Here is a 15,555-nt window from a genome sequence, read left to right on the forward strand (position 1 = left end):
TACACTGAGTAGCTGTCTCATACTTTTCCCTTGCAAGCATTAAACGTACAAAGGCAGCTTATATTTCAGAGACTTTATTCCTCCTTTCCCGATTGACATAGAAAATCTTCCATCACAACTCGGTGTCAGAAGTCGGAATCATTTGAAGTTCCGTTGGGATTAAGATGTCATCCGGAGAGAGGCTCTACCAGGATCTACCAAAAATCGATTCTGTCCCATACCTCATTACGTACAAAGAGCCTGATTGACTTCACAACGAACCAAATAAAGAAGTAATTTTCTTACAAATCTGGTAAAAAGTTGAGTCAAAATTTTGTGAATAGAAAACGGAACAGATTACCAAGATGTAAATTCAGGACTTCGTAATATAGTGGATCAAACCGAAGAAATAAATAAAAACTGTTTATTTTTTGATTATTTGGTCTCTTGCAATGATACATTTTCTTATCCTGATCATTTTAATATTATATATATTTAATCTCAGTGGAGCATCCTCCCGCATATGATAATATTTTTAATTGGACCATGAAGGCTCCCCTGGCCGACCTACTGATTGCTACACAAAGAAAAAAAATGTTGGATTTACTTAACTAAGTTATGTCAAACGGTTGCACACAACTGTGTTGTTTAAATAGGAAAAGCAATTTACTATTAATGTGAACAACATATATTAAGTAAATCTTACTTAATTATCTTACTTTAAATGGAGATGATATTGCTACTGCATAACCACAACATTATGTTGGATTTACTGACATTACATTCACTTTACTTAATATGATTGAGTTAAATTTACTTAATACGGATGAACATTATAGATGTGGTGGGTTTGTGTTAATGCAACACCTTAGTTGTTCTGTTTAAATAAATGAGTCAAATAAATACAATTTGAGTTGCTGAAATTTCATTATTTACCTTTATTATACTCAAGTCTTGAAGCATTAGTGGGACTATTACAAATAAAGTCACGTGTATAATATGTACACACACACCACTTTCGCATGTGCGTACCGCGCACACACACACACAAGGAATATTCTCCTCACAAGCTGTGCCACAGACAATAGGACACACTGGGCGACACAACCCATATCTCTGGGTCTGTGCCAAGACCTCCTCTGTATTAGCTTGCCCTTTTTCAGCACAGATGAAGAGATTTGGAGCTTGATATTGTCACACGCACGCACACACACAATGTTTTAAATCTTACAGGTTTAACACACCTGAATGCAGCAACAACATTTTGCTGAACCAACTGAAGTTTAGGCATGTGGAGATAACATTCCCAATATCAAACATTTGGTGACATTTTGGTCACAATAACAATAACAGACCAACAAAATAATGTCTTGAAACTTGTGTCCAAAGTTATGTCCAGCTGATGCTAACGATGCAAAAGCACTTGTTTTTGAGGACCTGCACCTTAGTGGAGAGCTTGTTCCCATCCAATCCCATCAATACTCTCTGAAAAAACTCGAAAGTGTATCTCAGGTCTTTGGGATAGCTCAGGTTCAAACTGTAGATCAGGCCAAACAGGGCTGCGCAGCCATTTGCCACATCTCGCAGGTCTTGCAGCACTGTACAGCCTTCAATGATGATGCCGACATCCTCAGGTGCATCCGTTGCCTCTGCTCCCTCATGTTCCACAACGTAGATGCCCAAAACCACTTTCTCCAGTCCAGCAAAATCAACATCCTGAAACGGTCAGAAAGAAACAGTATTAGTCAAACATCTGTATATGAGTGTCTTTAGAGAATAAGACTGGTAATTGTGTTTTTCTTGTCAAGAAATCTGAAAAAGGTCAAGATACACAAGGAATCTACATTATCCTATTAGGAAGTACTTGCTGGTGCCACAGAACTCTATTGTACCATGGTGTGTTGAAACAGCTTCAAAAACTTTGGTTAATGGTTGGGTCATATTGGAAAATGTGATGCTCAATTGTCATAAATAATAATAATATAATAATAAAGAAAATTGGAGTGCAAGCAATCTTATAATGAAAGATTTATGAAACGACGATATGAAAACAGTTTAATATTGCATTTTCTATATGAATGAGTTATATCAAAAGCTATGGGATCAACAGTGTCATAACTTACCATGTACTTCTTAACAAGGTTGTCAGGATCTTCAAGTATAAGCATAACCCTTTAGGATGCATTCCCGCCTTACTTCAATGCTTGGATTCTGTGGGAGACCAAAAACAGATGTTTACTGAACTTTAAAAAAAAAGATTAATGCTTTCAGAATTTTAATTTTTAACATTAGTGACAAACTAAGGAAAAGATATACATTAATGAAATATAATTTTAAATTGTTAATGATAGATGCTCATGGGTTCATGCTTTTATAATACTATATTTGATTATGATATGGCTCTAAAGCATATTTGAACTTGATTCAAAGTGAAAGACCTAATAATAACAAGAGGGAAAGAGTTAAACAGTACCGAAAAGCTTATTTATGTTAGGAGTTACAATCTGAGGGTTCAGGGTTAAAGTGCACACCTGATCCATGGCTGCCATAATCTGGCTGATGCTGCGTCCTGCTGCTCCTCCCTTCTTTTTGAAAACCTTCATCAGTTGGCTGGAGTAATGATCCAGTTGGGCCATAAAGGTTGACAGCAGGGGGATTGTGGTAATGCGGGTGAACTCTGCATTTAGCTGCAACAGATTGAAACAGAATCTCACATGAAACTAAAAATGATCTCACACTTTCATGGTCACATATTGTGGAAGAGTAAACATAAGCCTGTTATTGGCTATAACTGTTTAAGTGGTGAGTTAATGGTTTGCATTGATGCTAATATACTGTGCATTGTAATACAGACAGATTGACCACATGCATGGAATTTTGTGAATTCATCTGGATCAAAACAATTACATCTATAAAGACATTTACATTACCACCTTTCACTACTTCAGCTTTAAAGTCTTTACCTGTGCAATGTGGATGCCTCCTACTCTTGTGTGATTTCTAAGTAGTATATATATTAGTTTGAAATGTACAATTCTGAAACACACAATTTACTGTTTCATAATGTTTCAGATGGTTATAGATGTGAGAAAAGTACTCTCTACTTGATGAGATTTCACTTCCAGAGCACAAAATACATGTAAAAACTCCTATTTCTTTACTTCTATGCAACACATCAACATGACATCGACTCAGATGAGATGTCAAAGCATTCCATGTTTTAAATGAGCATGGGCATTCATAGTATGTATGCGATTCAAGCCCTTCTTCGAGGTGACACATTTAAATATTGTTTGATACATTTAAATAAATCAATTGCAAAAATAGATATTTATATTTAATGGGTGTAACACAAAATGTATGAATACTTTCATTTATTCGATTTATTTAGGTTAGATGGTGTGCATATCAACTCAAAATAAATGTGTTTCATTGAGGACTACTCTTTGCGCATGCGCCAGCTGAAAATCAGTTGTTTACATGAGGTGAAGACACTTTCAGGGTTGTACGGTGGTGTAGTGGCTCACACTGTCGCCTCAAAGCCAGAGGTCCGTGGGTTCAATTCCCAGTCGGGGCGTTCCTTCTGTGTGGAGTTTGCATATTTTGTTCGTTAGTTAGTTTATATTTTGAGTTGGACAAACACAAATTAATTTAATTTAATGAATATCGTTATTTTATTTTAGATGTATTTGATACAAATGAGTTGGACTAACTTAATTACATTTTATTGCACTGATGTGCTAAATTTGAGTTGGAGTTGCATATAATTATTGGATGGAAAACCTGCCAACAATTTAATTGAGTTCATCCAATGAGTCATTTCTTTGAGTGCAGGGGGTCCCCCGTTACTCCTGTGTCCCTCCCGGGTCGAACTATTGTAGCGAGCCCGAGACGCCCCGTCTGACCCAGCAGTCCTGCCACGGAGCTCGCGGAGCGTAGCGGCATGCCTCCGGTGCCCCACGCGCTGCGCTCCGTGCCAGCTGAACCGCTGAGACTTTCCACATTGCATATACTAAACAGACCCCCCACTTGTCAAGCGCCCAGCTTCTTCTGTCTCACCGAAAACACCACAGCGCTCAAGGACGAGTGACCGCCAACCATAAAATATATTACAGCAACGACGGGCAGTTTTACCAGAATGCGTGATGGCTGACAGACTCCCTTTGCAAGCCAGCATCGCTGGTTTTGAGTCCAGTCCGACCAGCGTGATAAGACTTCTAGTAGCTCTGACCTATTATTTTTCGGATTTACCCAAGTCGAAAAAAACACTTATTAACTATGACAAAGCGTTACGTAACGTTAGCTAGTTTAGGGAGAATACACTTAACTTGAACCAGACTAACTTGCATTTTTGCAATTATTTAAGCCAATATGGCTTAATTTCTAGCGCGTGCCTGTTATTTATTGTCCATTAAAAACACTAAGACAATTGTCCTTCAAAATTCATTTTTTATATTATCTTTAAAAATACTTCGAGCCTACAAACTATGTGCTAGTGTGAGATTTAAGCTCACGTTAACGTTAGCAAAGATTGTTTTCCAAATTATCATTATAATTTACGAGTGCAATAAAAATGAAATAAAAACACTTATTGTCAGCTGACACTTAATTTCACATTGTATAAGACACTTTTGTACTTGCCACATCTTTTAAGGATGATGTCTGAACTCCCCTGAGCAAATTGCGCGCAAATGCCAACGTTCAAACCTTTGAGCTTCATCGTTACTGCGCATGTCTGAGACGCATGCACAGAGCAGTCTCAGATATGCAAATGAGACAAGGAAGTGAGAAGGTTACGTTTGTTTCAATTGACTGTTTTGTAGCCTTGAAATCTCCAACTATTACGTTATTCCAATGAAACCTTCTTATTTATTTTATAAAAACGTAATAATTATAGTAATTTTAACATAACAAAGTTACACAATTTGAACAACATGGCAATTCCATTTCTTAGAGTGTACATTCCCAAGAGAAATGGTGGAAAACGGCAACGAGGGACTCATATCCACGTCTCTAGCCATCTGAGGCGATTCCTCACCTCCCTTGTAGCTCCTTCTGGCGATTTCCTCTGACCATCCGCAAGCTCCTTCCTCCTCCATGTCTCTACTTTCTTTCTTCACCTTCGTCTTGTCCGTCCGAAGTAGTTTCTGACATTAATGTAACGTTTCGGTACGTTTCACTCACGGCACGGAGACAGGTTGACGTCCTTGAAGGAACTTTATTGATACTTTATTGATAGCATTCAGGAGGCACCCTTATGCTAACGGCAAGGACAGTTTTCATCAACAGGTCCCAGAACAGGTCAAACCCGCCTCCCCTCTGCTCCACCAATCACAGGCATGCACCTCGACCAGCATGCACACTGCCTCACTGTGATTGCTAGACAGAGGGAGTTGTCGACCAACCCCTCCAAATGCAAAGCCCCCTTTACAGTGTTGCCCCACTATATATAATAACATAACCAGTAAGTTAACATTATAGCACTGGAGTCAGCCTTAATTCTCGGTTTCTTTGTTTTATTCAATGAAAAAAAAGATTTATATCTAATCTACTAATAGGTTTGTTGTAAACATCTATCACCTGATTGGTGTATCGAAGTAGACACCACCGCCTTTTCCCAGCTGAGTTCCACCAACCTCAAAGCAGTTAGAGGAGCTCAGACACACATACAACATAATGAGATGTCTCATGAAATAACCCACCATTCGCTCAGAGCAAGACCCAATGGAGAAAACATCAACTCATGAAACTAATCAAGCTAAAACAAGAACACATTTAAAGGCTCAAGTCAATGTTAGTAACACAAAAACAACTAATACATAGATTTTGCTAGATAACCAAAGAAATAAAAATGTGGTAATAAAATGGATACATTCAAAATACGTTTCAAATTAATTAAACAGTGTGCAAATTAAAATCTAGCCTTAGAATCTGCGAATGATTTCATTCATGTTTGCATGGCAGAACCAGAAGTTGCTCTTCATATCTGTGACAGCGGAGCTGGGTCCATGTAGGTTTTGTTCGTTTGTTTTTGGCTTCAAAAAGAAAAAAACTGGTATTTCTGTTTTTCTTAATGAACCACATAAAACAAAATGAACAAATTACAGAGACCCATCTGGTGTCCATTTCACTTGCTCTTTTAAAATCCCACCGGCTTTCCCAGGAGTGCTGATGTTTGGTCTTGAGATGGTGCGTTAGCTTTGGGGCTTCAGTGCTGCGTTGGTAGCGTTAGCCCACTACACACAGACACACTAGGCTGTGGCTCAACACCTCCGTTAACAAAGCCCTACTTCGTGAAGTCGAGATTATACTTGTGCAAACATTTAGACTTTTAGGGGAGTTTATCACCACTTTCGTTTAAATACTTCTAAATAACTTTTGCTACAGTCTAGCGGCTAGCTGAGTGTCTTCTTCTGCCTATTGGAGCTTGTAAAACAACTGATGCCTTACCGCCACCTAGTGCTGTGAAGCTATATTGTAACTGGGCGTCTCATGGATAACAGTCCTACTTCTGGTTTCTTTAATTGATAACCTATGCGGCGCCATGGCCCACTGGTGCAAAACTGAAAGTTGTTTTTCGGCCCTCTAGCCTAATTAGGGGCCGCAGCCCCGTGGTTATGAATCACTGCTCTAGTTAACCTTAGCCGTCTGTGTTTTTGTGTCCACGGTAGTCACTACAGCTGACTGAAGGCTTGTCTCCCGGATCTGCTGCATGCACTTGGGGAGCGGAGGACAAAATGAATATACAAGACATTTTCCAATCTGCCATCTTCAAACACGGACCCTGTACCTTCAACGTGATTGATGAAGACATTGGGGCAACTCTCCTTCTTTGTGCTCTCATGTTAGACTGAGGGCAGACCGGATGCAACAGTAACTTAATATCCCCTCTCAAGGTGCAGGCGGTGTTACATGACAGCTGTCTGGCGAACTATTGCAAAATAATACATGGTACACATTGCGTTGTGATCTGAGACTAAGACCAGCTTGTGATAGTAAATATGTTTACTACGTACCATGTGGGTGCTGAACACAAAATCCAAAGTCAGCCATCTTCCCAACATGCCGTGAAGGCGGCATAACATGAGTACATACAAGATGGGGGCTTCAAACGAGGCTCACAGCCTTTGTCACATTAAGTATTCTCGCCTTTCCTTTCACCCTTAACTTATTTGGAATTGCCGCATCAAAGGGAAATGCCACGAATATATGCTTTCAGAAAGTAAATATTGTTTTCTGTTTTTGAAAGCAAACAGCCTTTGGCTGACGGCAAGCATTAGTCACACAGATGAGTTTGGAGGTTCAGAATTACTCATGTTTTCTCTAAGACTCAGTCACTTTATTTAATACATTTCTCTCCCCCCAACTGTTTAACACACACACACATAGAGAGAGAGAGAGAGCTCATGTGATGATTTTTATTTTCATTCTAAATCAATAAAACAAAAAGGCTTCAAACTGCTGTTCCAATACCAACTCTTCTGGCAATCATTGAATCTTTACACTAGGACACAGAGAAACAAGATCAATTGTGAATCCTAGCACATTTACTATATCCAATTAATGTCAAGTGTTTGCTTTGGTCTAACTTTTCAGTACAACATAGACTTCTGCTGTTGCTTTCCTATTGGTCCCACTGAGCTACACAAAATCCATCAATTTACCAACTCTACTGAATCCATTTTTTAAATGTCTCCCTCTGTCCCCTTTCCTCTGGATCAATCCCTCTCGTGTTTGAACAGTCGAGCCGCCGTCGACTTTTTATTGTGAAGACGTTTTCGATGAGCGTTTGTTGAGTGCCACAAAAGATCACAGCTGTGCTACTTTTGAGCTGCCGGGTGTATGAAGTGGGAGAGGTTGCTATCGAATCTCAGTGTCTGGGTGTCTGTGAGGGAACAGAAAAGATGAAATGAAAGTTAGAGAAAATGATACAACAGCAAAATCTACAAGATTTTATAACAACAAAATATATATATATATTCAAGTCAAGGTTATTTTCTTTGAAGAATTTTGAGAATGTGGCCAGACTTTGTCTTTTGAAGGTTGTGTTATAATACAGTAAAAACAAATCTACCATATGCAACAAGCATCTTTAAAAAAAGTTTAACTTTTACCGAGTTCCGGTGTGACGCACTAAAAGGGCTTTAATCCCCATGCTGTCACCGTGTGGTCTCGTACCCGGCCCTCTGCTGGGTTGTCAGCGTCTGTCTCTTTTTGTTTCCACTTGTCAGCTCTCGGGAGAAAACCAGAGGGAAACAGATTCGGGATGGAGGAGACAAGTGAAAGCGAGTGCAGTCTGGCCAAGCTAAAGATAACTGCATCCGTCGCCTCCAGTTCCTCTCACTGTCACTTCCACTTTCTATCTCTGTCTTAAACTGCGTCGGTTAGCGCATGCAGAAGTTTGAGTTTAAAACAAAAAAACGTGAATAAAAAACAAAATAAAATGTTTTTTTGTCTCTCGCTTGAAAGTATGGCGAGCTTGCAGGCTTGAACCCTAACCCTTGAACCCTGCTAAAATCAGGTTGTTAAAATGCCTTCAGACATAGCAGCTGTAAAGCAGATTCTATAACACACAGAAACACTGCAACATTACAACATCATAAGGATGTTTTGGCATCGGAAAGAGCCCAACACAATTTATTCTGCATGGGATCCATCTTCCATTGCTTTGGTAAGCCTAAATTTGGGGAGAGCTGGGTCAGTGTACGAAAAGAAAGAAGAGATGCTGTCCTTGAATATGTGCGACATAAATGAGAATGTGGTTCAGGGAACATCTCGTGTCAATTAAGAGAGTTCCAGCGGGTCCGATCCAAAATGAGCACGACTTTAATTTAATGGCAATTTCATTCAGTAGCCATTATCACTGTGTCCCGCATTAAACCATGCATACAATATGCGCAGTTATGCAGTTTATGACAAAACACTCCCGTATGGAATGTCATGTCACGGGGGTCTGCTGCTGAACGTGCCGATGATGGGGGGTCGGCGACATGAAAAAGTTCATAGGAGTAATGTTGAATTAGACAATGTACTAAAGCAATATGTAAATTAGGATTTACTAATTCAATTCAATTCAGTTTATTTGTATAGCCCAATTTCACAAATTACAAATTTGTCTCGGAGTGCTTTACAATCTGTACACATAGACATCCCTGCCCCAAAACCTCACATCGGACCAGGAAAAACTCCCAAATAACCCTTCAGGGGGAAAAAAAGGGAAGAAACCTTCAGGAGAGCAACAGAGGAGGATCCCTCTCCAGGATGGACAGATGCAATAGATGTAATGTGTACAGAAGGACAGATTTAGAGTTTAAATACATTCAATGAATATGACAGAGTGTATGAATAGTTCATAGTAGGCATATTCCACGATGGAGACCTCCACGATCCATCAGGCAGATGGCGGTGGGGAGGAGGAGTGGGCGGAGTCTCAACAGTGGGCGGAGTCTCAACAGGACAGTGGCGTAGTCAGGAGCAGGAAGTCCACGACCCAGACCTCGATGATCCATCAGGCAGATAGGATCTATGCCGTCTCATAGGGTCCGATGACCCCATGAGACGTGAAGTCAAAAGGACTCGGGGGAGAAAGCAGAGTTAGTAACGTGTGATTGAGAGATGAAAATTCATCCTTAAGGAGAGAAAAAGAGGAGATAGGTACTCAGTGCATCCTAAAACGTCCCCAGCAGCTATAAGCCTATAGCAGCATATCAAGGGCTGGACCAGGGCAAACCTGATTCAGCCCTAACTATAAGCTCTGTCAAAGAGGAAGGTCTTAAGTCTACTCTTAAACGAGGTGACTGTGTCTGCCTCCCGGACTGAAATTGGAAGCTGGTTCCATAAAAGAGGAGCTTGATAACTAAAGGCTCTGGCTCCCATTCTACTTTTTAAGACTCTAGGAACTACAAGTAGTCCCGCATTTAGTGAGCGTAGCTCTCTAGTGGGGCAATATGGTACTACAAGCTCCTTAAGATATGATGGTGCATCACCAATCAAGGCTTTGTACGTTAAGAGAAGAATTTTAAAAGTGATTCTTGATTTTACTGGGAGCCAGTGCAGAGCAGCTAGTGCAGGAGTGATGTGATCTCTTTTCTTAGTTTTAGTGAGAACACGAGCTGCAGCATTCTGGATCAACTGGAGGGACCTAATAGATTTATTAGAGCAGCCTGATAATAAGGAGTTGCAGTAATCCAGTCTCGAAGTAACGAACGCTTGAACCAATTTTTCTGCATCTTTTTGAGACAAGATGTGCCTGATTTTTGAAATATTACGTAGATGAAAGAATGCAGTCCTTGAGATTTGCTTTACGTGGGAGTTAAAGGACAAGTCCCGATCAAAGATAACGCCAAGATTCTTTACAGTGGTGTTGGATGCTAGGGCAATGCCGTCTACAGAAACCACATCACCAGATAATTGATCTCTGAGGTGCTCAGGGCCGATTAAAATTACTTCGGTTTTGTCTGAGTTTAACATCAAGAAGTTGCAGGTCATCCATGTTTTTATGTCTTTAAGACATGCTTGAATTTTACCGAGTTGGTTGCTCTCCTCTTGTTTTATCGATAAATATAGTTGAGTATCATCTGCATAACAATGACAGTTTATGGAGTGTTTCCTGATAATATTGCCCAAAGGAAGCATGTATAAAGTAAATAAAATTGGTCCAAGCACAGAACCTTGTGGAACTCCGTGATTAACGTTGGTGGTTATCGAGGCGTCATCGTTTACAAATACAAACTGAGATCGATCTGATAAATAGGATTTAAACCAAATTAGTGCTGTGCCTGAAATGCCAATCGACTGCTCCAGTCTCTAACAGGATGTCATGGTCAATGGTGTCGAATGCAGCACTAAGGTCTAACAAGACCAGGACAGAGAGGAGTCCTTTATAATATACCATAACTTCATACATGTTAGAGAATGTGTGTTGTTTAATAATTTACGATATTGTTTAACCCTTGTGTTGCCTTCGGGTCAATTTGACCCGATTCAATGTTTAACCCTCCTGTTACCTTTATATTTACTAACATATTTTACCCTTGGTCAATATGACCCCAGCTATTAAAATCTCCAGAAAATTATTCGAATTAATATTGTTTTCCAAGCTTAAGTGTGAGGTACTTTATGTTTGTTTGTTGACTCCCGAAAGAACACCGACATTAAACATTGACCCGAAGGCAACACAAGGGTTAAGAATGTCTGTGGATTCTTAGGTAATGGATTACTGTAACACACTCGTAAGATGAATCTCTGTGTGACAAGAAACAGATCACTGGCAGCAAGGGATGCCCCTCCCCCGCCATGGAGAGACGGTCCCCTGGGGAGCCCCTGGAAGAGACCCCATTCATGCGATGCGCCGCATGTCAGAGGGCAAATGGTGGCCGGAGTGATGACATCTAGAGGATATACCAATCCACCAACAGACAAACGGCTCAGCCAATGAGCGGAGTGGGACAAGGTGTTACCTGGACAGTGTAACCAATGAGAAGTGTTTTTCCTGATCTGATGTGAGGTTTTGGGATGGGGATGTCTGTGTGTACAGATTGTAAAGCACTATGAGACAAATTTATAATTTGTGGAAATGGGCTATACAAATAAACCGAATTGAAAACAGAATTGAATAACTCCCCTCGGGCCGGGACGCCGGGGAGATATAAAATGAAATATCTGATGAGGCTGAGACACTTTTTTAGGTGGAGCAAGAGACAGTTAATTGCAATTGGATTAGCAAGGAGTGGTCTGTGTATTGAAAAGCCTGAGAAGTCCTCGGCCGAAAATGTATACTCTGTAGCTGAACTGTTATTAGTTATTATCAACAACTAGTAATAATTTGATTAAATACTTTTTATTAGAACTTTTCGACTCCGGACATTTTCTTCGGTTCAGCACCCGGGGTTTTTGAATACTTTACAGTAACTTCAAAGTAAAACATTCTACTGATACATTTGGTAAGTTGCATGCGTTATACAATCATTGTCCAATCATAGCTTGGCAACCATAGTTGGTCACCATCTAGACCGCAAGCATCTGTTACTCACACTCGCGAAACCAACTGCACCTTGAAAAGGTATTGGAGTGGGCAGTCAATGGCGATACACGACAACGAGGGGTCCTCGGGCATACAGTCGTAAAAAAAAAAAGCAAAATAAATAGGATGGGTACAGTCATTAGCAATATTAGCCATGGACATACATAGAGGCACAGAGATGAAACATACAACCTCCTGACGTAGATAGTAATAAAAGCAAAGAGTGTGTCTGAGTGTTTTTATAAAGGACGTATCCAAACCATCCAACGGTCATATTAGAACTGATAACATGATGTTGACAGTCAATATTTAAACCCGTCTATACCATAAACCAGTGTCCTGATGTGAGACGGATTGGTTGCTCCTAAAGATCTGAGCGTATACGCTGCAAAAACCTACGTTACATCTGAGCAAGAGAGTATTTCTTTAATGGAAGAAGAGCACCAGATGACACCTAAGGCGTGATTTCGTTAGATTGGTACTAGCCATAGCAAAGAGGGAACATCGGTGTTTGATGACTCTTCACTGGTTTTTATACAACTTTGTAGCATTATTTCCACAATATTGCTTTCATTTATGCGTTGTACACCAAGGAAGAAGAGAGAAGAGGACTAGGGAAGGATGATAATTAAAACAAACATCTCTTTTCAAATTTAAAGATATGATATTCATTTAAAAAACCAATGAGTGTCTCCTTCCCTCAATCATCCTCAATTAGAGGTTAATAGCATCGCCTGGGTATTGAGTCTAGAGGGAAGAGAGGACCAAAGGAAAAGTCGGATAGAGCGAGAGTAAGTCATTAAATTATGGAAGTGTTGAAAGGCATCCTGATGAGAAGCCAGATATACCGGGCACACAGAGAGAGGGAGGATGGATTCATACATCCAGCTCAATTTGAAGTTAAGTTTTCATGTGTGACTAGTTTATGTACTGTATGGTTCCTTAGTAACACAAAACCTTCCTATTTTACAAATATAGGTATTTAGTCTGTATGTGAGGACTGATGTCCATATGGAATCTCTTGCCACCACAGACTGACCACTGTGAGTAAACCTGTGTGCAGGACAACAGGAATGCATTGCAGAGTAAGTGGTGTCCATCTGAGCTTGGGCTTGGGCTCAGATTCTGGGTAACACGTCGTGGTATCGGCCCGACAGACGAAGATTAACATTTAGGGCTTTTTGATTGTATTATTTGCACACATTAATGACTCAGACCCACAGATGCTTGATTATACAATCTGAAATAGTTTAGCTGCAATTGGATCCCACTGGGCAAGCGTGGATTCCGCCATTTTGATTTTTTTGGATCAGATACAAAGTCCTAATTCACAGCAGCTGTAAAACACGTCTGATCGCTTCATGAAAGCTTTAGAACGAGTCTTTGTTGGTCATCAATGCTAATAGAAAGTACAATAATGATACATACTTCGAACTCACATGTGTCAAACTCGCAGCCCGCGGGCCACATCCGGCCCTCCACATCATTTTATGTGGCCCCGCGACGGCACGAAATAAACATGATACCTTTTCTTAAAAAAGGGAAGAAAAATAAATCCTGTGCTTTTATTTTGAAGTTGATTTTTTCTGCAGAGGAGTGCGGTCTGTTCACTCTCCTTCATGCAGCATTCATGCCAGATGAGAGGCGAACTCTTGCGATGCTTTTCTAAATGTAATCTCGTGAGTTCACTTGCCGGACTATTTGCGATCGTTTTCTTCACTCGCACAAGAAGCGCCGGAGAGGGGGCGTGGCTTATCATGGCAGATAACAGTTCGTTACCACCGTCCACCACGGAAGAAATAATCACTCTTTGTTCTGTTGAGGAAGTCCCACACACGTCGGACCATCAAGCCCTCGTGTCTGGGTTCATAATATTAATATTATATATTATGTTATCCGTAACCGCACGTAGCTTCTCCAAGAGCTGCGTCTGGATGACGGCCGCTTCCAGACGATCGATATCCTCCATAGTTTCTAATTCAACGGCATCAGTGACGTCACGCGGAGCATTTCAACGGTCTCATGTACTTATTTCGCCCAAGTTTAAAAAATCAGCCCGAATGAGGTGCATTTTTCGCGTTGTCATTCACGCGCCGGGCGGATATGTGGCGTTAATCACATCCCGACGCGCGCGTGTGTGTGTGTGTGCGTAACCACATTGACTTTCTATTAACATATACATCCCCAGTTCCCCCATTATGAATCCCTCCATCAGGTCTACGTCATTAGTCACTGAGGTTGAAGTGAGTGCTGCTTCATGCTTTTCAGTATTTATAATATAATCAGAAGAAAAGTTAATGTTGAATATGTGAATCTTTTTTAATTACACTTTTTGTTTAATTTATTTAGTTTGTGGATAAAAGCTGCTCCTCAAGACTGACTTGTGAAGCAGCTTTATGTGTCATAGGTTTCAGTGAGTGAGCCATGAGTTACATCTTTTGAGGCTTTTTAAAACTACTTCTCACCAGACTTTTTTATTTCATGTTTATGCATGAAAGCACTGTTTAGTATTTTTTTAAGTCTGAAGTGACTGAAAAGTAATGTGTTGTATTACCTTGTGTCACTTGTTGATTTATAATTGACTGTAAAAGGGAATATTACTAACTAGTTTTGTTGTGATATTCTGAACTCAGGTTAAAACTGCAACATCTTTTCATTAAATACATTTGAGAAGTGGATTTAGGTCTCAGCTTGTCATTCAGGGGTGATAGTGCGTCCCACAGCCAGACCAGTGGGGAACCACTGGTCAGATCGAGAACCACTGCCCCAGACCAGTAGAGAACCACTACCCTAGACCAGTTGAGAACCACTGCCCCAGACCAGTAGAGAACCACTACCCCAGACCATTAGAGAACCACTGCCCTTTGAGGGCAGCCATGAGGCTGCTGTGGCCCACGGTGAAAATGAGTTTGACACCCCTGATCTAACTGATATATTGTCAACCGTTTGGCTTATTTAAGAATAGGATCACATTTAATGTTGCAGTAGAATCACTATAATAAAAAAGAAAAATGTGTCTGAAAGCTGCAGCTCAGCCAGTACAGTACAATAAGTTTGATCTATTTACAGTTGAGCTCACAATGTTGCCACAGAGCTTGTGCGATTTACATGATTCACTGAAGAGACGAGCATTTATTCAATATCAACTTGCTTTACTGACACTTCTTGCAAGCCTCCATCTGAATCATCACTACATTTCAATTGACTCTCACTCTGTTCTCTCTCTCTCTCAACTGCCCTGATACGTCATCCAACAGGTACTCGTTTTAGAAAAGCACCCTGCGTGTTGCCAAAAAAATAATCAAAAGGGCGTGAATTCCGTTCAGTCGTGTTGTGTGGCCCCGATGTAAGTCACAGGCAAGATAACATGACGAGTCCACTATGGGCCCCAATTCATGTCTGCAGGCTCTCATGAATCCATCCTGTCCTCCACCCACACTCTTTCCCCTGCCCGGCTGCACTCGCAAGCCCAGCAATCAAGGATGAATCCCGTAAGGATGTAATTCAAACATCTTTAGTTTGATTGCAGTTCTTTCAACCAGACGGTGACTTTC

The sequence above is a fragment of the Pseudoliparis swirei genome, chromosome 11 (assembly GCF_029220125.1).
Source record: "Pseudoliparis swirei isolate HS2019 ecotype Mariana Trench chromosome 11, NWPU_hadal_v1, whole genome shotgun sequence".
Taxonomy (NCBI): domain Eukaryota; kingdom Metazoa; phylum Chordata; class Actinopteri; order Perciformes; family Liparidae; genus Pseudoliparis; species Pseudoliparis swirei.